This window comes from Phyllostomus hastatus, unplaced genomic scaffold (genome assembly GCF_019186645.2).
Source record: "Phyllostomus hastatus isolate PE091 unplaced genomic scaffold, TTU_PhHast_1.1 phas_scaffold_193, whole genome shotgun sequence".
Lineage (NCBI taxonomy): Eukaryota > Metazoa > Chordata > Mammalia > Chiroptera > Phyllostomidae > Phyllostomus > Phyllostomus hastatus.
Window position 1 is genome coordinate 2,118,272 of NW_025334015.1, and position 26,533 is coordinate 2,144,804.

A 26,533-nucleotide genomic window follows, 5' to 3' on the forward strand; every position below is an offset into this window, starting at 1 on the left:
TGATTGTCTCCATTCACCTCCACTATACTCCCCCAGCCCAGCCATCCCCACTTCCCATCCCTGACCCAACCCCCACCTTAGTTTTGTCCATGTGTCCTTTATAGATGTTGCTGAACACCCTTTCCCCTTTTCCCCCATTATCCCTTCCCATCTCCCCTCTGGTTACTGTCAGTTTGTTCTTAATTTCAATGTCTCTGGTTATATTTTGCTTGCTTGTTTGTTTTGTTGATTAGGTTCCACTTATAGGTGAGATCATATGGTATTTGTCTTTCACTGCCTGGCTTATTTCATTTAGCATAATGCTCTCCATTCCATCCATGCTATTGCAAAAGGTAGGAGCTCCATTGTCAGATATAAAATTCAGTGAAGAGTTTCTAAAAAGAGATACAACATGTGCTCACTAATGAAGAAAGTAAAGAATGAACACTTTGAAGAACACTTTAGCCATCCATTACTGCTAAAACTGACACAAAGATATGCCTAATATGGCCTCCAACTTTTCTTTTTCTTTTCTCTCTCCCTCTCTCTTTCCTTCCTTCCTTCCTTCCTTCCTTCCTTCCTTCCTTCCTTCCTTCCTTCCATCCTTCCTTCCTTCCTTTCCTTTCTTTCTTCTTTTCTTTCTTGTAGTTCACAAACTCTTTGTCCTATCATGGATATTTGCTGAAAAACACAGGAGTATGACCCCCTAGACACCATAGCCATTGTGAAAGCAAACAGGGCATTATTTAAATTCTGGTAGATATAACCTTACTACCAAATTGCCCTTAGGAAAAATGACTGTATTAAACCACTCAAATTTATGTCTCCCAAAAGACAAAACTTTATTGCCTTGTACAGGAAGGTAACTTGAATAAAAAAAATTTATAAATATATAAACAGCACTAAGTAGGTCCTTATATGTCAAGTGGCTACAGGTGTTTAATACACAAACTCTTAGCAAGCACAGATACAGGTAACAGCTATGGTTCATGTCAAACTCATAATAAATGTGACAAAGTAATGACAGTATGTTTTAGAGCAAGGCTGCAGGCCCTTCCAAAGGATAAATGAATGAGCTAACAAATGAAGACTGTACAGGAGACTTAAAGTCTTGTCCCCAGTTCTGTGAGCAGACTTTCAGAGTGACCTAAAACTAACCCTGAACCTTCAGCTGTGTTTCATCATGAAACTGGGGCTAGTTATCCCTGATCTGTTAGTACAGCAACAATCACTGCAACTCACTGTGAGAATATTTGAGCATGGAATCCCAATGGTAACAATATTGGGATCTCATTTTTTTAAGGCAGATTAGAGTGAGCTATAGCTAGAAGCTATAAAATCATTACCTTTTATATATGTTGTATATTAAAATGCTGGAAAATAATTAAATAACCTCATTAGCTACCTTCTGACTACCTGTCTGTATTTCTACTAAAATGTGTCTGGGCTTGGAGCAACCTTATTCTAGCCAACACTGTTAGATTCTACTGCTGGTCTGTTGCTCATGTATTCTGTGGAGATTGTGTGAGTCCTGTCCAACTCAGGCAAAATGCCCATAGTTCATAACATTGCTTATCACTGTGAAATGACTAAGCCTTATATTCTAATATAATCAATCCCCACATTATTATCATTCCAGTCTCTTGGCATTTTTTCCAAGAAGTTCATTGGATCATGTCTCATTAACAGGGATATAAATAGCATTTATACAAAGACCAGTTTAGCTTAAAACAAGAAGTGTGAATTCATAAACATGGCTCTTGATCTTGGGAGTGTCCTAGGTGGAGGGTGTGCAATTACTTGCATTTGATGAAATTTGAGAAAGTGCAATGTGATTGCAAAAAATGGCTCCCATTTGTGATGCCTTCCTCAGTTCATGCCCTTTGCCATGAAACTTTGTAGTATCTCCCACTACAGCTCCAGCCTTAGTCATGTTATATTAGCAAACAAAACATGCAGAAACTTGCAAATACTCAAGTCATTTGGCTTGTTTTTGTCCTTGCTCTTCTGCTTTTACCATGAAAATGTGCTAGGAGGAGCCTCTTGGAGGATATAACACATTGACTAGAACTGAATTGTCTCTTCATCCAGGTGACCCCATTCTACAGCTTACAGCCAGAATGAATGAGAGAGAAAATATGTCCATTCTATGTCTCTTAGCCACAGCAAGATGTATATTTCTTGTTGTATGCCACTGAGGTTTTGTGTTATTATTATGCAGCATTATTGTCACAATGGATGACTTATATATTGATTTTCTCAAAGTCTTCCATTTTTGGTAAAACAGAATTCAACCCCAAGAAATAGAACATGAATACAGCGTGGGTACAAGAATTAAGCAAAAATTGAATTCTAAAATACCAGTAAAGTGATTGTACCCAATCTTACCTTTCATAGGCTTCCCTAGGGGGAAAAAAGGCCCGAAGGAATCATGCTTTGTTCTTGGCATGTTGCTTTGTGCAAGACCCAAGGAAAGCTAGGAGGCTGTACAGTTATCTCCCTTGATGTAATTCTAAACTATACAACCTACTACCTCAACCTGGGAACATGCAGTCACAATGGTTGGAAAGCCACTATTTCTTAAGCAATAAAATTGGAAGTTAGTCTTATGAATATTCTTCATACTGTCACCTATTTGGGCCATTCATAAAGGACAACACATCAAGGGGTCTGACATTAGGGAAAATAACACAAGAACCTTGGTTTTAGATTATTGTGCAGACAAAGAAAAGAGGAAGTACTTGGGATTGGTCTTCTTGACATTCTCTGTGCTTGAAAATTATGGTAATTTTATATAATGGCACTTGTCCTGATCAATGCAATATTTAAACTTGGACAATTAAAAAAAGGATTAGGAAAATAAATGTTTCTATTGTGAAACTGAAAAACTTGAATTTCTAAAAGATCAATTAACAAGGGGAAACAGCTTAAAAGCCAAAACACAGTGAAAAGGTATAGACAAGATTCTGAGTAAAGTAAGTATAAAGCACTAATAGAAGATATTTTGGACATTCACTCAACAGTATCAATCATATATATTACATAATTCATATAGTCATAAAGTGCTCCTCCTTCCAGAGTTGAACGTTTCAGCACTTTCCATAAAGTCTGTCCCCAATAGTTTATTTTGCAACATATAAAATGTGGCTGTTATAGTCTTTATGATGTATGATGGTAAATTTCCCTGTTTGTTCTACTAATTTTTAATCTGAGCCTTCCTTTGTGTTCAGCCCCAGTGAGATGCTGAAATAGTAGCCAGGCTCACAAGCTTGGCGACATCCCACCTCCACGTGTACTCATATTTAGTCAGGTTTGTATTTCCCATGAGGACTGCTCTGTGGTCTTTGATGGTCATCATTCTTCATTGCTTTGCCTGAGCCTGATCTTGCCTTGTAGAAGCTGTTCACAAAACATCTGGGCCTAGGCATTTACAGATGGAGGAGTCTCTGAGAACACGGGATACCAAAGGGTGATAATACTACGGTGCTCGTTGTGTTGAAAAGATAGATCCAAAAGCTGTAGATTTAGCATTTCTCCACTAACCTGGAAAAGGATTATTTTCTACCCCTGTGCCCTCACACCACTATCACAGGGTGGGCAGCTTCTTTGAGGAGGTGACCTCTGTTGCATCAATGCTGCCTGGTTTGGGAGAAGCACTGGGAAGTTAGTTTCATCAAGCAAACTCTCATTCATCCCTCAAACCTCAATTCAAACAGTTCTTCCTCTGATAATCTCCCACTTTCACATACACATGCATAAAATAACCTAACACCATGGCATTGTTTATATGTCTGCCCCCTTCACTAGATACTGAGCTATTTGAAAATAGGGATGAGCCACTCACTTTTGCAAATTCAGTACCAGCTGCATGCCTACTACTTAACACACAGTAGAGATCTAAAAAAATATGTTGGTGTACTGACTGGTGTGGCTCAATTGGTTGGATGTCATCTCACAAAGTAAAAGGTTGCCAGTTCAACTCCTGGTCAGCGCACATGCCTGGGTTGCAGGTTTGATCCCGGGTCAGAATGCTGAGAGAGACAACCGATCAATGTTTTTTTTCCATTGATGTTTTTCTCCCTCTTTCTCTCTTCCTTACCCTCTCTCCCTGAAAGAAAGAAAGAAAGAGAGAGAGAGAGGTAGGGAAGGAGGAAGGAAAGAAGGAAGGAAGGGGGAAGGAAAGAAGGGGGAGGAAATGTTTGCTGAATGAAAACAAAAAATGAATGAATGAATGTATGAATGAATGAATATGTATGAATGAATGAAGTGAGAGTACCAACCTAAAGTTAAGGGCCAGGTGATTTTTATTTTTGTGAGGTCCTTTGTTCTTCTACTTATATTGTAACTTCAATTAGAGTAAAATGGATATGCTATTGAGATCCAGAGCGGGGGAAATGCAGGATGGCTAAACTCAACCTGGCAAGTTTGCCTCAAGTCCTGATCTCATGTGGAAATTCAAGAGGTTAACTGTGCTCTGGCTGGTGTGGCTCAGTGGATTGAGCAACAGTCAGTGAACCAAAAAGTCACTAGTTCAATTCTTAGTCAGGACACATACCTGGGTTGTGGGCCAGGTCCGAGGTAGGAGGTAAGTGATCAATGTTTCTCTCACATATTGATGTTTCTCTCCCTCTCTTTCTCCCTGCCTTCCCCTCTCTTAAAAATAAATTAAGTACAATATTTTTTAAAAAGTTAACTCTGAGTCCTCTGCCTCTAGATACTTATATATAAGATTTTTATATTCACTGGGATATTAAAATAAAATATAATTCATTTTCATTTGAATTTTTTCATTTTTCTTGTATTGACTATTTCCCTGATTCTGTAATCACCCTTTAGAATGAGAAATAAGGCAATAGAGGGCAGATGAGAGTTAGCAAAAGAGGATACAACAAAGAGAGGATAAGTTTTGATGTGCTAAAGTGCTAGTGCATTAGCCTAAATGTATAACTTACAGATCTTTCAAATGTCTGAAAATAAAAAGAATAAATCTTTCTCCATGTATAACTGCTAGTGGTCAAGATAAAAGGATGTTGGTCCTGGAATACTAATGGCTTTCAATACTCTGCTCTTTTGCTTGTGCGAATTTCCTTGTTTATTTACACCGCTTTTAGCCTATTACCATGTATTAGTGCAATTATGGCTTATTACATAATTAGTGTAAATATTGTAGACATGTAATAACAACATGTAATTATGATATGGAATGATGTGACAAAATGTCTCATTGAAAAGAGGAAATATAAACTAATATAAGGAACATTTATAGGAGAATTGTAGTTATAATATTTTTAAGTATAGAAAATCTATTGTACTTTTTAACTGTAAAAGATATATCCCAAACGTGTTCTGAATGCATGGAAGGAGACTGTCAGTCTATGGAACATTGCGGTCTTAAGCGCTACCAGTATCAATCCCCCCAGATGTAGAGAATAATGAACCTCAAACAACACCACAAGTATCTGGAATTACAAAAAGCAGGGACTCCCCATGAGTAAACATACTCTGTATTTGATTAGGTTCTCGGAAGTTGGACAAATGTTATGAAAACACATGATTCATTAAAACATCTGTAAGAATGTGAGACATGCAATTCTCCAAAGGGGCTTCTGACCAGATAATTAGTTTTTTGAAGTAAGAGTTATAGCTTGAAGATTTATGTTGGGAAAACAATATACATTCTACACCTAGACAGTTCCTCTTAATAGTTCTAAATTTTAATGTGTGAAAAAGATTCTAATCTTTTAAAAAATTAGTTATAGCCCCAATCTTTAGCAAAGTGCTGAACAAATAGTAAGCATTTACAAAGGTTTGTTGAATTAATGAGTGAATGAATCTTAAAAATTTTCAAGCTATATGGATACATCAAAAGAAAGTATCACTCTATTATAACTCACACTTCATTGAGTATGATGGCTATAATAAACCTTTGAAATTTTTGAAGAGTCATTTATATTGACATCTCTGTAAAATTACAGCACCATTACAGGAACAAGAAATTTCAAAAATATTTAAATTACAGAGGCTAGGTGACATTTGAGGAGGTTAATACTAAGGTCAGGAAACAGGACCCACGGGACCTAACAAAAACTGAGGAATGATTGGTAAGCACATTAAAAAGTAAATTATTAACTTAAAATTCAAAGTTAATTCTACCCTATACATGCCATTTTCTCTCAAGGTAGAAAATTCAATTTAACCATTTGGAGTACAAACAAGTAATCCTTTCATAACTAAATCTCAGCTGCCCTACCTCCCCCAAATTCTGGTGATGAGCAGTGAATTACTTTAACAAATGAAATTCCTGGAATACATTTTTTTTTCTATTTAAAAAAATATCTAAACTATTTTTCAGTAATACAGTATAATCAATGTATTCTGATAGTAATGATTTAAAAATTTTAATAGAACAGTTTGTTTTATCCCTATTCTCTCCACACCTCCATGCAATCATGACTACTGAAATATATTTCAGTGTTTTGGAGGAAAACCAGGAAATCTGCAGCTTCCTGTACAATATTTGGTCCACACTAAGGGAGTCTGAAAGGAATAACTAGTATTTATAGCACCATTCATTCACATCGAAGAAGGGAAAAATACTGAATTTCTTGATAATGAAAATACTTAATATCCTGTTCCTCGTAACAAGTGTTCAGGGGCTTTGAGCTTTCCACTAGAATGTTTTCTAGCCAGGTGAATCAAATGGCTTAGGCCTTTAAAAAACTTTGAAAAAATTGACTGTACTGTGTAATCATTTTTCTTTTGGTTTAAAAATGCTCATTAAAAGAAACAACCTGCCAGTCACTTACTGGCCATCCTGCAGTCCTATGTCATCCTTGAGCAGGGCACATGGGCACCTACTGGCTGTCCTGCAGTCCTGTGTCATCCTTGAGCAGGGCACATGGGCACCTACTGGCCATCCTGCAGTCCTGTGTCATCCTTGAGCAGGGCACATGGGCACCTACTGGCCATCCTGCAGTCCTGTGTCATCCTTGAGCAGGGCACATGGGCACCTACTGGCCATCCTGCAGTCCTGTGTCATCCTTGAGTAGGGCATATAGTTAGCTCAGCTTCTATAGTTAGCTCAGATTCGTGAACTCCATTGGTCCCACTGGTAGCACACTTAAGAGCAAGTTAAAGAGATGATGAGACATGATTTTGCCTTTATCAAATGTAAGTGTTTATCAGAGTAGGTACAAGTTTAATTTGCTAGCAGTTTATCCATTCTCCGTCAACCACATCAAAGAGGCATGTAAAACCAACCAAGTATGTTGCTTGCTTAATGGGTGGATAAAGGCCATGGGCAAACAATTATACATGATACATACCAATGGGGACAGTTGTTGGCTTCTGGATGTAACAGTCCATCACTCTATAAAAAAGCAATGACTTCCTGGCAGGTTGGGAGTTAAAATTAACAGACAGCCCTCCTCAATGCTATGCAGAACAAACATAAATGAAATGCATATTCACAATATCCTCTGGGTGTAGCATTTGCAGAGCTTGATATTCTACCCTTCAAACATATGTGATGTTATCAGGGCCTTCCTAATTCTGACATACAAAATTTAACTTTTATATACTTTATAGAAGAGTTCTAGTTGTCTCTGAATGATATGGCTCTTAAGAAGAGATAGCATTTAATGAAATAAAACATTTTTATTTCAAACTTTCTGCTGATGTTAATTCAATAACTGTTGTACCTTATATTGACTATTTTTGTTATTTTAAAAAAACTTCACATAAATGAACAAAAAGTTAAGGGAATTCCTGGCACTATGTTGGACCAAAAAGGAATACAAAAGTTTAAGTCATTCAAATGGATCAACTTTTCACCCTGGATTCTGTTTATAGACTCTCAGCTCACATTGTTGGAATGAGACAAATGTAGCCAGTTTTACTTTGATCTGTGGTCAGTTCGACTTTCCAATCTTGGCACAATGGTGACATTTAATAGGCAAAGGAGTAAAATAATTTCAAATCCAGCCTTTTACACATGGTGAAGACACTGGCCAAATATGAAGTTAGGCCCAAACCGGCCATTACTTTTTTATAATGTTTTTCTTACAGTACAGGATATATACAGAAATATAAATAGCAAAGCACATTTATTCCTCTCATTAATTTTATTTTGAAAGATAAGGACTGATTAGAAATCACTGAGACAACAAAATGTGAGGAAGAATTGCTACAAAGTACAACCCAAAACAGAGTGAAAAGGGTCTTGTACACAAGTCACTGTTTATTGCCGAAAAAGATTATAACTTTAAAAACAATTAATCAAACTTACAGAAAACCAAACAAACCCTTGTTTATGTGTCTATTTTCTCATCACTCAACAAAAGGTTGTCTGAGTCACCCAAATTTTTGCTGCCTCATCTGCAATCCCAGACTCTCAATTTGATAGGGGACATTAGTTATAAGAGATAAGGGAATTGAGGTCAAGTCTATAAATTAATTATTGAAGAACCTCATTCATTTCAGAACAGAAAGTCTCCATTTCTCCACATCAGGCCCTCTTTTCATGTCTACCATTATTAAAGGAATCTAGGGGGAAGGGAGGGAGAGTAATGGAATTTGAAGGGATATTGAGTGAGACACAGGCAAGGCCCATGGTCAGTGAGATTGCCTAACAGACACATACCTATAGACACAAGCTTGTGTGGACTATCACCACAAGTTCGGATCTACGGGTTTGTGGCAACAGGCCTCAGTATCTTCTCTCATTTGGGGGTTTGGCATGTCTGAAAATAAAACATTAAAGCCATTATTCCAACCAAAGATCCTGACATCCTATTATTTTATGCTAGAAATGTAAAGATATCATCTTGCTCTTAGCAAAAGTTAAGCAGCAGCATCTAAGCTCCTCCCCATATACATCCCTTTGTTTTCACACACTACAGATACACTGGCTTAGGTGAACCTCAACATTGTACTGTTGAATATTACAAAACACTAATTTATTCAGTCCTCAACACACAATTTTGGCAAAGTGATATCAGTATAGGAAACCAGTGGAATAAAGGAAATTCTTTAACTTGTAGGAAAGAAAAACACTTCAGAGCCCACAGGCAATTCCATGTTTTAAAATATGTAATTACATGAAAAAAGATGGTGAAGCTGTCCTTTTGCATTTGCATTCTAATAAACAGCTGGAAGAAACTAGCAAGCACCACCAATGAGGCTGTAAGTATTTTTTAAAAAAACTATTCTAGAGGAGATTTGCAGCTACATTAAATTGTAAGATTCATCTTTAAGAATAGTATGTACTTTTGTTCCTCACCCTCACCCTCACCACCATTATTCATTCAAACACCAATATTGAGCAAGTGTTGGTATATTTAATAAAATTTGTTCCAGAAAAGAAATTATATAATTGCTTCCCCCCAGAACTGTTTGAGGATGTGTGAATGAATCTGTTTCTGAATCTTTCTCATCCTAAGATTTCATTTGTCAACATAATATCCCTTCTTCAAAACCAAATTTCTAGTTATGAGAATGGAACATCCAAGACACCAACTTTTCATTAATGGTTACTTTTGTGAATTTTATTGAAAACACAGTTTTAATCATAAGCACTTCAAGGACACATGATACAAAGTGAAATAATCCCCCCTCCCTATATATTGGGAAAAACATACACCATCATCCCTTTGCAGGATCTAAAAAGAAACATATTTTCATTTTCGTTAGTAACATGGCTCTCAACAAATTATCTCCTTTGCCTCAACATATGAACATTCATTCCTTTCTTAAGAATCCATGGAACTTTACTAATGACAAACAAGATGAGATTAATTTGGGTATTATTCAGAAAAAAGAGCAGGCCATTTTTTATAGAACCTAAAGATGAAAGCGAGAACACAGGGACCCAGCAGTAGGAGGAACAGAGACCAAGATGCAGTCATTCAGAATGGCTTCCTTGTCTGCCTGCTTCATCATGGCAGAGCTGTCTGTGGGCATATAGTTGCATGGAATCCACTGGTGATGTAAAGTTGCCAAATCTCAGAATTTAGTTGCAGCTTTGTGACTTGACTTTTAGATACAAAACTGACAGTGTCCCAAGGGGAGGAGGAGGGGGATAACAGGACAGAAGAGGAAGGGTCTAGTCAAGGAACATGGATAAAGGAGCCACAGTAATGTACAAGAAGGTGGGAACTGACTGAGGGAGCAGCGGGTGGGCAGGGCAGGGAACAGCAACGAGGGAAAAACTGGGACAACTGTAACTGAACAACAATAAAAAATAATAATTTTTAAAAAGAAAAAAGAAACAACAATAGTAGGTGGAAGTGTAATCCTAACCTGTCTCCTCAAAATAATCTTCATTTTATCTTAAAATGTTCCTTTCCTTCACAAAATACAAGATTTTAAAATAAACTCTGAGCTTCTTGTTTTCCTTTGATCTCTCTGACAGAGGCATGGGGCCGGAGGCATTTGTGGATGGGCACTGTGAATACAGTTAGGGGTTGTTAAAACATGTGTGACATAGGAGCTTTTATTAAAACACAAACAAATAGGCCCAGCTGCCAAAGTGATGAGAACTAATTGTTATTTTCAAGTTTATTAAAATATATAATACAATATTTGTTAGCAGTGGACAAAAAATTGTCAGAATGTCACATTTAGTCATTTAGTGGCACCACCTTCATAAATTTGCACCTCAAAGTTGATAGAAGGGGATTGAATGCTGTGTTTCAATTGGGACGTATCTCTGAATATTTTTATTTTTTGGCAAATATAGGACAGAGAGAATTATATATTCCAAATGGTTTGCAGCACTAGCGTCTAAACAATCCAATTTTAATCTCAGAAAATAAAAGAGAAATCAGAAGATGCTCAGGCTGCAGGAAGAAGAAAAAAAGGGAGGGAGGGAGGGAGAGAAAGAAAGAAAAAAAAAGGAAAAAAGAAAGGAAAAAAGAAGAAAGAAAAGAAAGAAAAGGAAGGAAGGAAGGAAGGAAGGAAGGAAGGAAGGAAGGAAGGCAAATACTGACCTAGTAGAAGAGTGGTTTGTTTGGGAATAGCTATTTTCCAAAATGTTAATTGAATATCTCCTTCAGGAACCTTCTTTGTGTTGAGGAGGAAAATAAGGGTTCTTTTCAGAGCAAAGTTTGTCTTGCTTTATTAAAGCAAAATTTTGTGGGGCTCTTTTAGATAATAATATTAATACTTAAGTTGGAATATAAAGGCAATTCCTCTAAACAATGGCAAAATCAGTATAAGGTAATTTGTCAAATGCTTAATTGATACAAAGTTCTTCAATAACACTAAAAGGAAACTACATGCTGAGCTCTGTCCAGAAAAAGTCCAGCCATTGTTAATGTAATGAGAACGGTTTGTGCTACATCAATGCAACCTGGCAGCCAAGGAGAGTGGACTGGAGTGCACATGAGTTAACAATGCTGACTTCACTGTACTAGTCAGTGAGGGTGGTAGATGCTGATGAGTGAGCACGTGTACTGTGTGACTGACGCATTCAAAATGATTGAGTGAATAAAAAAATGAATCTGCATCAAATGCGGCATTAAGCACAAACATTCCTCCCCAGAAACTATTCAGATGATTCAGAAGATTGCAGCTATGGGCAATTGGTGATTGGCAGCTTCATCATGACAATGCTCCTACTCATGCATCACACCTTATGCAGAGATTTTGGTGAAACATCAAATCACTCAGGTGACTCAGCTCCCCCAACAGCCCAGATTTGGCACACTGCAACTCCTGGCTTTTTTTTAAACTAAAATCATCTTTGACAGGAAAGACATTTCAAACTATTGATGAGATTCAGAAAAATAGGATGGGGCAGCTGATGGCTATTGGGAGAATTGGGTGAGGTCCCAAGGTGCCTACTTTGAAGGAGACTGAAGTGTCACTGTCCTATGTACAATGTTTCCTGTCTCTTGTATCCTCTTCAGTAAATGTCTCTATTTCTCATATTACATGGATGGATACTTTCTGGACAGATCTCATCTATCATGACAGTTGAGCTCAAATTTTAGTCATGGGACATGCATGGAGAGAGTACCATAAAATGTATACAGTATTACCAATCTAGGACTAGAGTTAAAGTATCAATATTATTATTATGCAATTTATATAATAAGCCCAATCTTCCAAAAATTTAGATCATATGAGGGAGTTTTTAGACACAATTCTCTAATATTTATATTTTTAAATTTAATTGCAAAAGATAGAATACATAAAGTTAAAGGACAGTGCTTACTGGTTTCAGGCGAGTTCTGCCAAAATCACTGTCAAAACACATCAGCAATGTTAAGTATTCACCTTCAAAAAACTTTGGAACCCCATATAATTAAATGCCAGGACTTCCATACTCATTGGCTATGGATATTATCAAAGTAGTTGCTATTCTTGAAAATCAAGTTTAGAATGCAGTTATTCTTCATAATTACATCATTCAAGCATACCCTAAAAATTTGCAATATTTGAGGATAGAAGTTTGAAGAAAATTATAGGAAAATACTATTACCTGAAAAAGTAACTTCTTATGAATTTTATTTTTTAAGCCTGTTGTCATCTTGGTAGGCCAATGTCTTCAAACTATCCACCCGTGTCTGGAAAATAGAATGATATTAAATGAATGAAGATTTTTTTTGCCCTGTTTTTGGTTGGTTTCTTTTTGTCATCCAGTTGTTTTGTAAAGATGAATTAGAATTAATGCAGAATGATAATAAAAAGGAACACCAGAAACTGAAATAAAAATAATGCTAGAAAAACACTGAGAAGCATTATGTTTACTTCATCTCCCAAATGACACATGGTATAAAGGTTCTGAAAATAAGTGACTTTCACATTTTTCCTGGAATTTCCCTGGCTACAAATGAACCTTGAGAATAATTTTACCAGAAAATGATCAACTAGAAATATGAGGTGTCAGGATACTCTCAAATTTCAGTGTTTTATACCAAACTGCTCATTTGCTAAACATGATTAAGAAATAGACTATCAATAACTAAGACTGAATATGGTATAAGTTGGACAATCATTATTACCTGACATGATACAGCATCACTGAGACATCGTTTAAACTTTTTGATTCTGAAATTATTCTAGAGTCATTATTTTTCTCTGCTGAGGGAGCTGTTAAGAAGTGCAATATCTGACTGTGGTAGACTCATGAGTCTGCCCTCCGTCCACCACAGCAGGATTCTTGGCTTCCATTCCACCGTTCCTTCAATGTTGAAGACACAGGGCTTTCGGGCTTTCTTTTTCTTCATTGTTCCTTTACCAATGGAAGGCACACTCACTGTGCAGTTGATTGCAAAATGGAAAATGTGTTTGAGTTTTCCCTAGCTCCTGACTTGAACACCACATCCATGGTGATGTCCTAAGGATGACACCAACAGAAAGATGCCCTGTCCTGCACCATTCTTCTTTAAAAGATGTGCCTCTTGTACAGGATTCGAGCAGATCTCCTTTGCCCCAAGGAGATAGAGCTTTGCTATATAACAACTTTTTATAAGGTAAGAAAGGAAGGAAGGGAGGGAGGGAGGGAGGGAGGAAAGGTAGGAGGGGAACAGAGAGAGAGACAGAGTGAAAAGAATTAAGAGAAACATAAGAAAAGAATGAAACACAAAGTGAAGGAAAGGAAGGGAAGAGAAGGGAAGGGAAGGGAGGGAAGGAAAGAAAGAGGAAGGGAGGCAGGGAGGAAGGAGAAAACCTCAGTTCTACCCTTTGGCATTCACTCTGACATCATGAAGCTGGGGTGACAGCTAGTCTTTGGTCTCCCTATGGCTTTTCAGTTTTCCTGATGTTTTTTCTCTCACTCTCTGAAGCCCTTGTTTTTTTTTTTTTGTAGCAAGATCTAATCACTTTAACAAAAGAGACACCCAGCAATCCTTGTTCGAGTGTAATTCATTGTTGCCATGCGACACACATGCTGTATCCACCTGTGATACTGCCACCAAAACACCAGACCCATATGGGAGTGTCTTTCAAGCATGCAATTCAGAGGCTTCTGACACCAAAGCAGCTAGCTGAGGTAGAATTGATCTGTGCACAGGACAAACTGACCAGAAGTGAGCAGGGGAGAATGGGGACAGGCAAAGCAACACCATGTCTTTTGTGTTCCTTTCAAGCAAAGGAAAAATTAGAAATTAATATTTATAATCTCCTACCACACACCCCTCATATTAAATAAGTAAATATATAAAATAAGAAAAAAATGTGGGTAGGTTGACTAAAGAACAAAGACATGAAAATGGCATGACAGAATAAGATAGACTGAATAAAAACAAAAGATGCCCTTAGATTATCTTAGCTTTTTTGTAATTTAAAAGCAACATTAAACCTACTAAATATTCACTTACCACAGATGTATAACAGAGATCAACTTTGTAAAAGAAAGGAATTGGAGGCAAATTTGCTGTTGATACACTGCATGAAACAAAAAGGGAAAGAGGCTGCCAGTAACAACAAGTTGTTTCGCAGGCAGCTGGCTAAAGAGACTACTTTCACTTTTGGAAGCAATCAGTTTGCTCCGGATGACAGCTTTTTTTTTTCCTTTAAAAAAGGCAAACAATGAAGCTAACCTACAATTTCCTGTATTGTTAAAAAAGCCAGAAAGTTTATAAAAAATAAAATTAAAAATACAGAAGGCCTACATTTTGATATAGAAACATGAGATATATATTTTTAAAAGTCAGGTGTCTGTCTTTTTTAATATAAATGAACTATTTGCTGCACAAGGCTTCCTATATGCCACCTAACTTTAATACTTCTATATTCAAAACTATGGTCTGCTCCTGAGAAAGCACAACACAATTAGATTAGAAAGCTATGAGTTAAATGACAGTACAGGGTAGTTTAGAAAAGAACTGAGGATTAAATCACTTGAATTCTGTAAGAAAAGAGATGTGCAATATGCAAAGAGTTAGTATTGTCTTAGAGCCTTGACTGTATAACAATGGGATTGTTGTTTAGGAAAAAGTACAAAAGAGCCTGGAACCGCCATAATACTTTCAAAAAGAATCAACTATCAAGCATAAGACATTAAGTTCAGCTGAAATAGAAAAGCCTTTGCCTTACTCACTTCAGGGTATAAGCTCCTTGGAGGAGGAGCCCCTGCAGGGCCAAGCAACCTCTCCCTGCACTTCCTCCTAAGAGAGGCCAGCTTGGCTCTCCCAAGGCTGTCCCTGTCCACTCATTTCCACACCTCCCTCTTGGTGTAGAGCAGCAACACACATCCAAATAAAACATGACTTTTTATAGTTTCCATCAAACTAAAGTTTGGAAAGAAAAAAAGTTATTATCTAGTTCTTGCTCTATACTTTCCCCAAAACCTATGGATCCCTCTCTGCCTCCCAGCCCTCTATCTACCCCTCAACACAGTCCCACCCCAAGACTCTCTCTTTCTCCCCCACCACCATCCTTCCATTCCCTCACCACCCCCATCACACACACTGCTGCTTGGTCCAATCTGGTGCCTGCTTAACAACAGAATGACAAGCAACATCTGTTTGCCAAAGAGCCAAAATCAAAACTTATTTTTTTAGCTAGGTTTCTTTTCCTATTTTTCCCTGCCTTTAGAAAAAAATATTAAGACTTTTATTCAACATCAGCTCCAAGGAGGCACGACTGCACACCTCTACAGCTATTGTGAGGTAAAATAGTTTTCAGTAAAATCATTACAGTATTCATAGTTGTCTCCCCTGAAGTGAGCTTACTTGCCATCAAACCAACTAACTAGATTCCTAAAAGTATTTTTAAAATAGTTTTAAGTATATTCACCTTCTGAGTAGAATCATGGGACCTTTTGTGTTTGTGTCTGTGGAAAAAAAAAAAGGGAGAAGACCAGGCAGAAGAATGAAAGCAAGAGAGGAAGGGGATTCGGCAGTGTCTGCCGGTCTGCAGCAGACAGGCGTGGCCACAGCGCACGGGCACGCAGGCGGCAGGGATGTGCCCAGACCGCTCAGCTGTGGCCCTCCCACCCACTCGGTCCCCCTCGGAGACCAGAGATCCGCAGTCTGCAAAGCTACCAACAGTCCGCAGGATCACAAAGTAAAGGAGCTACCTAGGAGAGGGAGGGGTTTTTGGGGGGAGAAGAGCTGCAAGGAGAAAGGCTTGCTAACCAACTACAATAGTTTCATCCTCCAGAAGAGAAATAGGGGAATGCTAGAAACTCAACTCCTACTTCATCCAGGGTTTGGAAGAAACCCACACACATTAAGGGAAAAATAAATTCGGACAAGTTGCCAAGGAGACTTATGTAAACTCCAAGCACAGAAACATTTCTTTGCCTTTCCCCCCATGCTCCATCTTGTATTCTGATCACGCTGCTCTGCAGCAACATTGCACTTACTTTCTGCATTAACCCTGGTCTTCACAGCGCAGACAAGCATAGCACACTGGCTGTATATATTATCATCATTCAAACTTAGCAAGGTAAGAGGGTGTCCGTGTGTGCATGTGCCCATGCACATCTATGTCTAGTAGGAAGGAGAGAGTAGATGTTAAACAAAGAAGAGTATTTAGACTTTGTGTTTGGGGAGCAGTGGGGAAAGGAGAAGGTGGAAACATCTAGCACTGGAAACTTCCCTTTGACTGCAGATTCCATTCTTTCTCCATGCTCCTAGACTTTTCCCCCTCCCACATCTCCAATTAAACACCTATGACCCCATGGCAGAAGTAAAGAGGGCTTGAGTCCTTGCAGATGCTGAGATAGGGGCCCAGGCTTCTGCAGAAAACTGTGTGCTCCGCAAAGGAGAACCATGGCCCCCTGCTCAGGAGGGTGTCCCAGACAGGTCATCTTTCTGAAAACAAACTGGGACAATTCTAAAACCTTCAAACCAAACCTGTTTAGATCCTAAACCAGCTAGCATTTCAGAGGACAGACTTTAGACCAATATCCCTGCTCAGGTGCAGAAAGTTCCTCCTACACCAACACGTCTTTGACAGCAGTCGATATGTGTCAACATTTGATTTAGGGGAAAATTGAACATTTTCTTTCAAGACAGACATGTTTTACTGTAGAAGCCAATGTTTTTCTTTCTCAGCATCCTGTACTAGAATTTTTTAAATCTTCCCCCAAACAGAGGTGGTAGACAATAAAATAGCCTAAATTATTGCTCAGGGTATCGGGGCAAATCAAAGTCATGGTTGTCTGTGTATTTGCATGTTTACATGTTTATGTGTGTGTGTGTTTCCCTTCCTTGCTGTCAAGAACAGGTTAGCAAGACATACACCAAGGGGAGTATACAGTGAGCATCTGTGTGGTCCCTTCCCAAGTTAGAAAATGTCACAATGTCTGCCCACCAGCCACATCAGAAAAGTTGCAGTGAGGGGCAACCTACCAAGCCTGCTGCTGTTTTAGTCACAGTTCTCAGGGGTGGCCTTGGGTCAGGGGGTTGGTAAAGGGGTGGGAAAAGTTTTGGCACTCAGTGCATAGAACTATGTGTCTGTTCATGCTCTAAGAAGGCTATGTAGTGTCCATTGCTTTCCTTTGCTAAACTTTATTTGCTTTTCACACTTCAGAGCTAAAACAAGCTGTGTTGCCTCAGTGGAAGTAAGGCAGCCTGGCAACTCTGGTGAGCAAGAGGGAGACTTTTTGCTGCTGTCATTCGTTCTCAAAGAAGGACACAGCCCTGCAGCCAGCCCTGCTTACCCACTCTTTACAAGTGACTTCATGAAGCTGAGCCCTGGATTCGAGGGAAGGGGCAATCATTAGAGTTCTTTGTGACCTTGTGCCTGTTAGGCATATTCTCAGATGTTTTGTGGCACTAAGCCATCATGACTCAATCAACATGAAAAATGAACCTTGATGAAGAAGACCAGGGTGAGCCCATCCCAGCAGGCAACTGGGCAATTATCCTGTGATCTGGTTGGCCTGGGGGCAAGGGAACAACACCTGCATTTTTACATTTGTCCAGGAAGCTGCAGTACTCTAAACCCCAGGAAATCCTGCCTCATTGCCTATTGGTCTGTTTGTCCTATCTGCTGGAAATGGGAGGGCTATCTCACACTAATGTAAAGAACATTTGCTAGGATACTGCAGGATCCTATGTCATCAAAGAGAGGAAGAACTAAATTAGAGGATCAATGCAATAACTAGTCCTGTAACGGAGGATTCTTTCCGTCTAGACTGTCAAAAACCACTTCCCTTTATAAGCTGGCTTACTGCTTTCTCAAATTCCCAAAGAACAGAAAACATAGTATATAACTTTCATTACATCATCCCCTGCCCTCCTTCTAAACCTGTCAACTTTTTTTGTGGGAAAAGGAAAGAAACTAGTAAATAAGTGATCAACATGGTAGGCTAGCCTGGAAGAAAGACTGCATCAGATGTATAAAAAGTCAACTCAAATGACTTTCAGATAAAAAAATATATAGTTTTCCATATCATGTTAGAAAAAGTTTAAGAAGTCTGTTCTTTGAGATGAAGAAAGAAGAAAAAGCCATATTAACAGTGCCTAGCAAACAAAAAAATGTTGTCAATACACATCTCAAAGTATAAAGTAAGACAACTTCTTTTTTAACATGAATATAGGTACATACATATAGATATATATACTTGCCATCCAAATCTCTCACTGTTAGCTTTAAGGTCAAATATCACATTTTTTCACATTTTGTGAACTGACTTTTCCTTACTCTACCATGAAATTCATTTATATGCCCCATACACAGGGTAAGAAACAGAATGTTTTGCCTTTTCATCTTTTAGGAACTAATGCTTAGGATTGTAAAATGCTTTACACATCATTTAGTAGTTGTCTCCTAAATCTAGTTGGTACCATTACTCCACATTGCAGTGAATAGCTACATGGAAGGAAATTATATGTCTTTCCAAAGCTCATATATTATTGCAATGGTAGCATCAGATTTAAAGGCCCCCTCTACTCACCACATTGGACACATTGGAGAGAGGGTCCTCGGTCAGGCTGAAGGAATTTCATGAGGCCCTTTCCCTCATTCTGCCTTACTTTTCAGTCAGCCATTCTTTATCACCTATAATCTAAGATGCAGAAAGCACCAGTCACTAATGAACTAGATACTCTAGTAGCTGCCATCTTGAGTCACCCAAAAGAATAAGCAACCAAATGCTCGTACTAGAGACTGATGACAGAAGTCAATTAAGGATGAGAAAGGTCTCCAGCAGTGTGTTCTAGTTAACCAATACAACCATGAATTCCAGTAACTCTCATCATGAGTGGCAGATAGATCATAGGTCCAATTCTGCAAAATAGCTTTAGTCTATCTAGACCAGGACTAAAGTCTGTCTACCTATACCTGAGGTAACTGTTAGTGCTCACTGAATTTTTATATGTTTTTACATATCAGACAGGACTGAGGAATGGATACATTTAAGATGCAAAGAGAGGATATCAAGTTCAAGGTGTCCTGTGTAAACAGTTTACATATTTTCTATGTAATCCTAAGGCCTGTGGTTACTAAAGTATAATTCTAAAAGTAATAGTGTCATTCAGATGGCATTCAAGGGGGTTAATCTTTTTTTCTTGGGTAGGATTAATGTTCATAACATAATCACATCTCTGTATTTTCATCTTACACAAATAATTTATTTCTGATATTTAATATGGACCAGACAATGCCTTAAGGATGGCTCATAAAAGCAGGATCATATTTCCCATCTTTTTTGGTGTGGTATTTTGGGGTGGGGTAACTGAAGGGTGAGTCTGCTATCCCAATTTAATAGTTTGTAAACAGCAAAGACTAGTAAAACCCACATAGTCCAAACCCATTCTTGAGATATTTAAATTATGCCATGGATACCAGTCACTCAGGATACCACCTTTCTCATTTTTATTCTTTAAAAATTAATTCTCTTATGACAACTCTGACTGACTGGTAGGGGATGCCTGGAATACAAACTGAGAATTCTGAAATCCTGTCTGATCTCCGTAAGAATGAGTTTAATGAGCACTTAGTAAGTTGTCACTGCCATGGTGGAAGGAGGCCGAGGATGACACTTATACCAAGTATCTGCCATTCCTGACTGGCCTCAAATTCCTCTTGTAACAGCATTTCTTTATCTTCCTCATGACAATGAGGAAGAGCTGTTCAGCAACCTCAATGTGATAAAATTTTGGATCCCTAGAAAGTATTGTTGTTATGATTGTATCTCTGAACATTCTTGCTAATAAAGAAGGAAATTATGTTAATTTTTATCTTGCATAAACTAGTTCTTACAATTTTTACTCAATCTTTAGAATAAAGACTCCTCTCCAAGCAATCCATTTGGACCAGATTATCATTCCCAGGAGAAATCCTGGGAAGCTTGGAAGGTCCCTAGAGCTGAGTAGGTGAAGCAGGAGCACAAGAAGACACTATGATGAGATCTGAGTGCTTTCAATCCTGCAAACTGACTCTGTCAAGCTCCCTTGTGCTAAAAGGTTAGACAACTATGGCTGAGCAGCACTAAAATCAATAGACTTGTCTTTTATTCAGGACACTCATCCACAGACAAACTTCACCAGAAAATCTTAGGCTCTGAAACAACTTTGTTATTTTAACTGAGATCTCACTATATTAATAGATTCACTAATGAACTCCTATTAGAAGGTAAAGTTTCAGTGGATGGCCCTGGTAATTAAAGTCACTTTTCAAGAATATAGGCTTAAGAGAACCACATCAGGGTCTTTTTCATTCCTATTCACCTTGCTGTCTCTGCAGAACTCTTATTCAACATAGTACTAGCAGTCCTAGCCACAGCAATCAGACAAGAAAAAGAAATAAAAGGCATCTAAATTGGAAAGGAGGAAGTAAAACTGTTATTCAGAGATGACATAATATTGTACATAGAAAACTCTAAAAAAAACCACCAAAAACTACTAGAGCTAATAAGTGAATTTAGTAAAGTAGTAAGTAGGATACAAAACTAACATTCAGGAATTGGTTGTATTTCTATACACTAAAAATGAGCTATCAGAAAGAGAAACTAAGAAAATAATCCTATTTACTACAACAGCAAAAAAAGAAAAAGGTACCTAGGACTAAATTTAACCTAGGAGCTAAAAGACCTATACTTAGAAAATTATAAAACATTGAAGAAAGAAACTGAGGAAGATACAATTAAGTGAAAGTATGTACCCTGTTCATGGATTAGAAGAATCAACATCATTAAATTGTCCATACTACCAAAAGCAATCTATACAGTCACTGCAATTTCCATTAAAATTCTAATGGCATATTTCATAGATTTAGAACAAATATTCCAAAAATTTACATGAAATAAAAATAGATCCCAAATAATCTCAGCAATTTTGAGAAAGAACAAAGTTGGAAGGACTGCAATACCTAATATAAAACTATACTACAGAATCATTGTAGTCAAAACGTCCTGGTATCGGCATAAGATCAGGCATATAAATCAATGGAACAGAATAAAGAGCCCAGAAAAAAAATCCCATGTCAATATGGTCAACTAATATTTGACAAAGGAGGCAAGAGCATATAATGGAGTAAGACAGTCTCTTCAATAAACGGTGTTGGGAAAATTGGATGGTACATGCAAAAAAATGAAAGTAGACCACCAACTTATACCATACACAAGAATAAACTCAAAATAAAATAAAGTTTTAAATGTAAGTCATGAAACCATAAAAATCCCAGAAGAAAACATAAGAAGTAAAATCTCAGACATCTTTCATAGTAATATTTTTGTCAATAAGTCTCTTAGGGCAAGGGAAATAAAGGGGAAAAAAAACAAATGAGCCTACATCAAACTAAAAAGCTTCTGAAAGTAAAAGAAATCGTCAACAAAATGAAAAGAATGAAAAGGAAACCTATATGGGAGACCATATTTGCCAATGATACATTGGATAAGGGGATAATTTCAAAAACATATGAAAAATTTATACAACATGACATCAACAAGACAAACAGTCCAATTTTTAAAAAAGGCCTAAGGACCTGCATAGATACTTTTCCATAGTGAACAACCAGATGGCTAATAGAAATATGAAAAAATCCTCAACATCACTAATCATCAGAGAGATGTTAATTAAAACCACAATTAGATATCACCTCACATCTGTCAGAATGCCTACCTTCAATAAATCAACCAACAAGTGCTGGCAAGGATGTAGAGAAAAGGAAACCGAGGTGCACTGCTAGTGGAAATGCAGATTGGTACAGCCACTGTGGAAAACAGTACTGAATTTCCTCAAGAAATTAAAAATGGAACTGCCTTTTGACCCAGTAATTCCACTTCTGGGAACATATCCTAAGAATTCTGAAGCACCCCTATGTTCATAGAAGCATTATTTGCAATAATCAAGATCTGGAATCAGCCCAAGTGCCCATCAGTGGATGAGCAGATAAAAAACTGCAGTATATTTACACAACAGAGTACAACACAGCCATCAAAAACAAGGGAATCTTACCTTTTGCAACGGCATGGATGGAACTGGGCATTATTTTGCTAAGTGAGATAAGCTAGTCAGAAAAAGACAAATACCATACAATCTCACTTAAATGTGAAATGTAATGAACAAAATAAACTGATGAACACAATAGAAACAGAGGCATGGACACATGGAACAGCTGTCAGAGGGAAATGGGGAGGAGGTGACTAGATAAAAGACTGAGAAGGGATTAGTGAATAAACATATATGCATGACCCATAGACACAGATAACAGTGTGGTGATGGCCAGAGGGAAGGCGGGGTGGAGGATGGCTTGAGGTGGGCAAAGGAGGGAGAAATGGAACATTTGTATTTGTGTCAATAATAAAAATAAAGGGGCATAAAACTCCACATTTTGGACTGTGAGGTCCACCTTCCTGGAAAACAGGGTGGGATTCCCCTCAGGAGCTGTCGAATACTAATTCTAACCTGTGAAGAAGTCAGATTTATTTTCAGATTTTTGAGATGACAGAGAGGACATATTCCTAGACTAGGCCAAAAGAAACTCAGCACAACAGCCTGTAAGGTGGAGATCTTCCAGTGCTTGAAGGGAGGTCATCAATCCTTTCATGGACTGAGCTGAATAGTTAGGGCTCACAGCTTCTCCTGAAGTGAGACCATTTCCTAGTCTATCTTCCGTCACCACAGAGGACTACAGATGGGTTCTCCAGTTCTTCCTCCCCTCTATACATTTGGCAAATGTAAAGGAAAGGTCAGTCTATCAGATGGCTTCAGTGAATCTGTGTGAATACAGTGAGGGATTAAGATCAAATCACTGATGAGTTTTCCTTGTGGATCTGGAGTCCCCAGCAGAAGTGATGACCACAGGGGATGAGCCTCAACCTTTGAGGTGGGGTTTTTCCAGAGATTTAGAGGATTGGCCTGGAAAGGGGAAGCCTGGTTGGAGCTCGAATATAAAAACTCTGTCTGAAACAGGTTTACATAGCATCCCCCAGGTAACAGAAAATTATGAAAAATTCCATGTGGAAGTCAGTTTAGCATCAAAACCTTGGTTTCTGCACATCTGTAAGTCCTTTTAATGGTGATGAGATTGGCTTTACTGTGGAGTGACTTAGGAGTGTGACTGCCCTACAGTCATACAATGGAGGGCATACAATGTATGTCTCCATTCACTCATTCAAGTGAATGGAGACATACAAGCTAACACAAGCGTTCTCCATACCTTGCTCAGGCTTTTTTGGGGGGGTAATGAGAGCAAGGGGAACACAAGCTGTTGGATATCCCTCATCCTGAGTTATTACCACCAATGGCCACCCTGTGCAGGAGTGTAAACGTGTGTCTGCCCAGCTATTGCTTACTTTCCATAAATTTCCAGGGAGATGTTACTATTTAGCTGCTGAATCCCAGAGCTAGATTTTCTTCTTAGCATGTTCACAGCCTCTACAGACCAGTTATTTTCAACCTTTTTCATCTTATGGTGCTTACAAACTAATTACTAAAATTCTGTGGCACACCTAAAAACATTTTTTGCTGATATGATAAAAATACAGCTATAATTTTGAGTCATTCACACTGGATGGCTATTGTTATGTTGGCCATTTTTTCACTTGATAATTAAAGGGAAAAGAGGTCGGTGCCCCTAACTAAATAGTCAAGTATGACATGTTTTAAAAATTCTTGCGGCAGACTAGTGTGCCTCTTGTGACACATGGCAGACAATGACACCACCGAATCCTCAGTAAGCCAACATAACAGCCTGAAAAAGAGAAACACTTGCTCGCTAACTTCCTTTCTTACAACATATGGCCTACTGTCCTTGCTAATGCTAATGTGATGAAATTCCTATATAAGCATCTTAGCAGAGGATTCCAAAATGGCACCAACTCCATTGTGCATTTTCTTTTCTCTTTTTTTCTTAGCTTTCTGCTTTTACTAGAGTCCTGCTTTCCAGCACACACATACCTCGGAAATGGGCTGTACCAGATGGGCTCTTAATCATAGTAATCAGCTGGGAAATTAAATGTTTAAAAGTCCAGCTAGTCTCCTGAATTTTCCCTCTGAGACCAGGGCCTGAGTCGTCCAAATGTCCAGTATGAGACCCAGGCTGCATTTTAGACAGGGGTCACTGTGATGGACCCAGTGCGGGCTTCATGTTTTACGGTCAGTGTGTTTGTCTCTCAGAAAATGACTGCAGCACAATTCGGTTTTCTTTTGATTCTGACAGCTGCTATTAATTTCTCCTATTTACAAAATATACACCTCATCTTAGAGGAGCTCAAAACATTTACAGAAATTAACCAAACCTTGCAACACCCCTGTCAAGAAGGCAGGGACTAGGTATTACTTTGGTTCCAGAGGAGAAACTGAGGTATTAAAAAGGAGAATTTCATTGCCTTGCCTTGCCATATAGACAGGACCCATAGCCCACTCACTTCTAGGACTGTCCTAAAGCTGACAGATGAAGTACGAGGTCTGTCAGAAGGTATCCAGCCAGGTACTATGAAAAATAGAGGCATTTATTGAAGAAGATACAAGACACAAGAAACATTGTGCATAGGACAATGGCACCTCAGTCCCTGTCAGAGTAGGCACCTTGGGACCTCACACAGTTCTCCCAGTCACCATCAGCTGCCTCTGTCATATTTTCCTGAATCTTATCGATGGTCTGAAATCTCTTTCCTTTCAAAGGTAATTTTAGTTTTAGGAAAAGGTAGAAGTCACAGGGGCACCATATCTGGGCTGTTTGGGGTGGGGGGCTGAGTCACCTGTGTGATTTGCTCTTTCGCCAAAAAATTCCCCAAGAGATGTGAAGCATAAGCAGAGCGTTGTTGTGATGAAGCTGCCAATCATCAGTTACCCATAACTACTGCCTTCTGAATCATCCAGTTTCCATGGAGGAATGTTCAAGCTTAATGCAAATTTTGATGCAGATTTATTGCTCTACTCAGTCAGTTATTTTGAATGTGACAGCAACACAGTATACATGCTCACCCAACGGGGTCTACCACCCCCACTAACTAGTACAGTAAAGTCATCATTGTTCACACATGTGCATTCCAGTCCACTCTCCTTGGCTGCCAGGTTACATTGATGTCACACAACCCATTCTCCTTACACTTACCAATAGCTGGACTTTTTCCAGACAAACCTCATATATTTATTTATACTGTACTCATTACCTTATTATTCTAGTATTATTTGGATATACAAAAATCATGCTATAAGATTCTGGTGTGTCAATATCATGTCTTCTTTCTATGAATCTCTCTGTAAGTGTGTATTACAGGGGTAGTCTAGTGGGTGATTGACACATGTAAATGATTGGTTTGTAATAAACCTATTCCTCTTTTTAGAGTGGCTTTCTCCTGCTCTGCCCGGAGGACTCCTAGATGCCTCTCACGTCATTCCCCAGATGATTTTGAGTTTCTAGCTGCATCTACACTTTTTGCTGATATCCTAGTACTCCACTGAGCATTTACCCCATTCTATTACAATTATTAGAAGGGATAATAATGAGAATAAAGTACCTTGAGACAGACATGCCTCATTTTGAATCCTAATTCTGCCATTGTGTGATCTTGGACAAGTAATTAACTTTTGTCTATCTGCTCATCTTTAAAACAGGGATAAGAATATTAACTTCGGACTCCATCATGAGACTATTTGTAATAGGATAAAATATAAACAATTTAATATTTGTCAATATGTGAATGGTTAAATACATGAATATTGGGAAATACTCTGTAGCTATTATAAAGAGTAGGTATATAGAAAGAAAGAACAGGTAAAGAAATACTTCCAAGACATATTAAGTGTGAAGAACAAGTTGAAAAGAATATGTATAATTCTACACAAAGGAAAAACTCTAAGATTATGTTGTTATTATGTACAGGCTTCTCTAAAGGTAAGGAAAGAGATAAGCTGTATAAAACATTTGGCTCCTTGGAGGTGGAGCTGTGTGTTAGTTAATCTTTGTATCATCTCTGGCTCCTGGTACAGTACCTGAAATGTCACAGGGGCTGATTTCTTGAGTGAAAAAAACCCAAAAACCTCTCAATGAATGATGTAGTTGGGAATTAATTGTTGTGTTAGGACATAAAAGCACTCATTTGCACCACAAAGAGTCTTATGTATTGTTTGAAATGTTTCTTAATGTAGGGAGGCAGCATAGCCCTTTCAGAAGAAATTGATCATGAGGTCTAAATTCAGGTTAC

At 38.2% G+C, this 26,533-nt stretch overlaps 1 long non-coding RNA gene across 1 annotated transcript in view; it reads right to left on the bottom strand.

Moving 5' to 3' along the window:
* Positions 1–12,477: 12,477 nt before the first annotated feature.
* LOC123832607 overlaps positions 12,478–26,533 on the bottom strand; it is a 53,409-nt gene continuing 39,353 nt past the window's right edge. The window contains exon 3 of the long non-coding RNA XR_006788098.1: positions 12,478–12,548. This is a non-coding gene — a long non-coding RNA (uncharacterized LOC123832607). The remainder of the gene's footprint in view (positions 12,549–26,533) is intronic.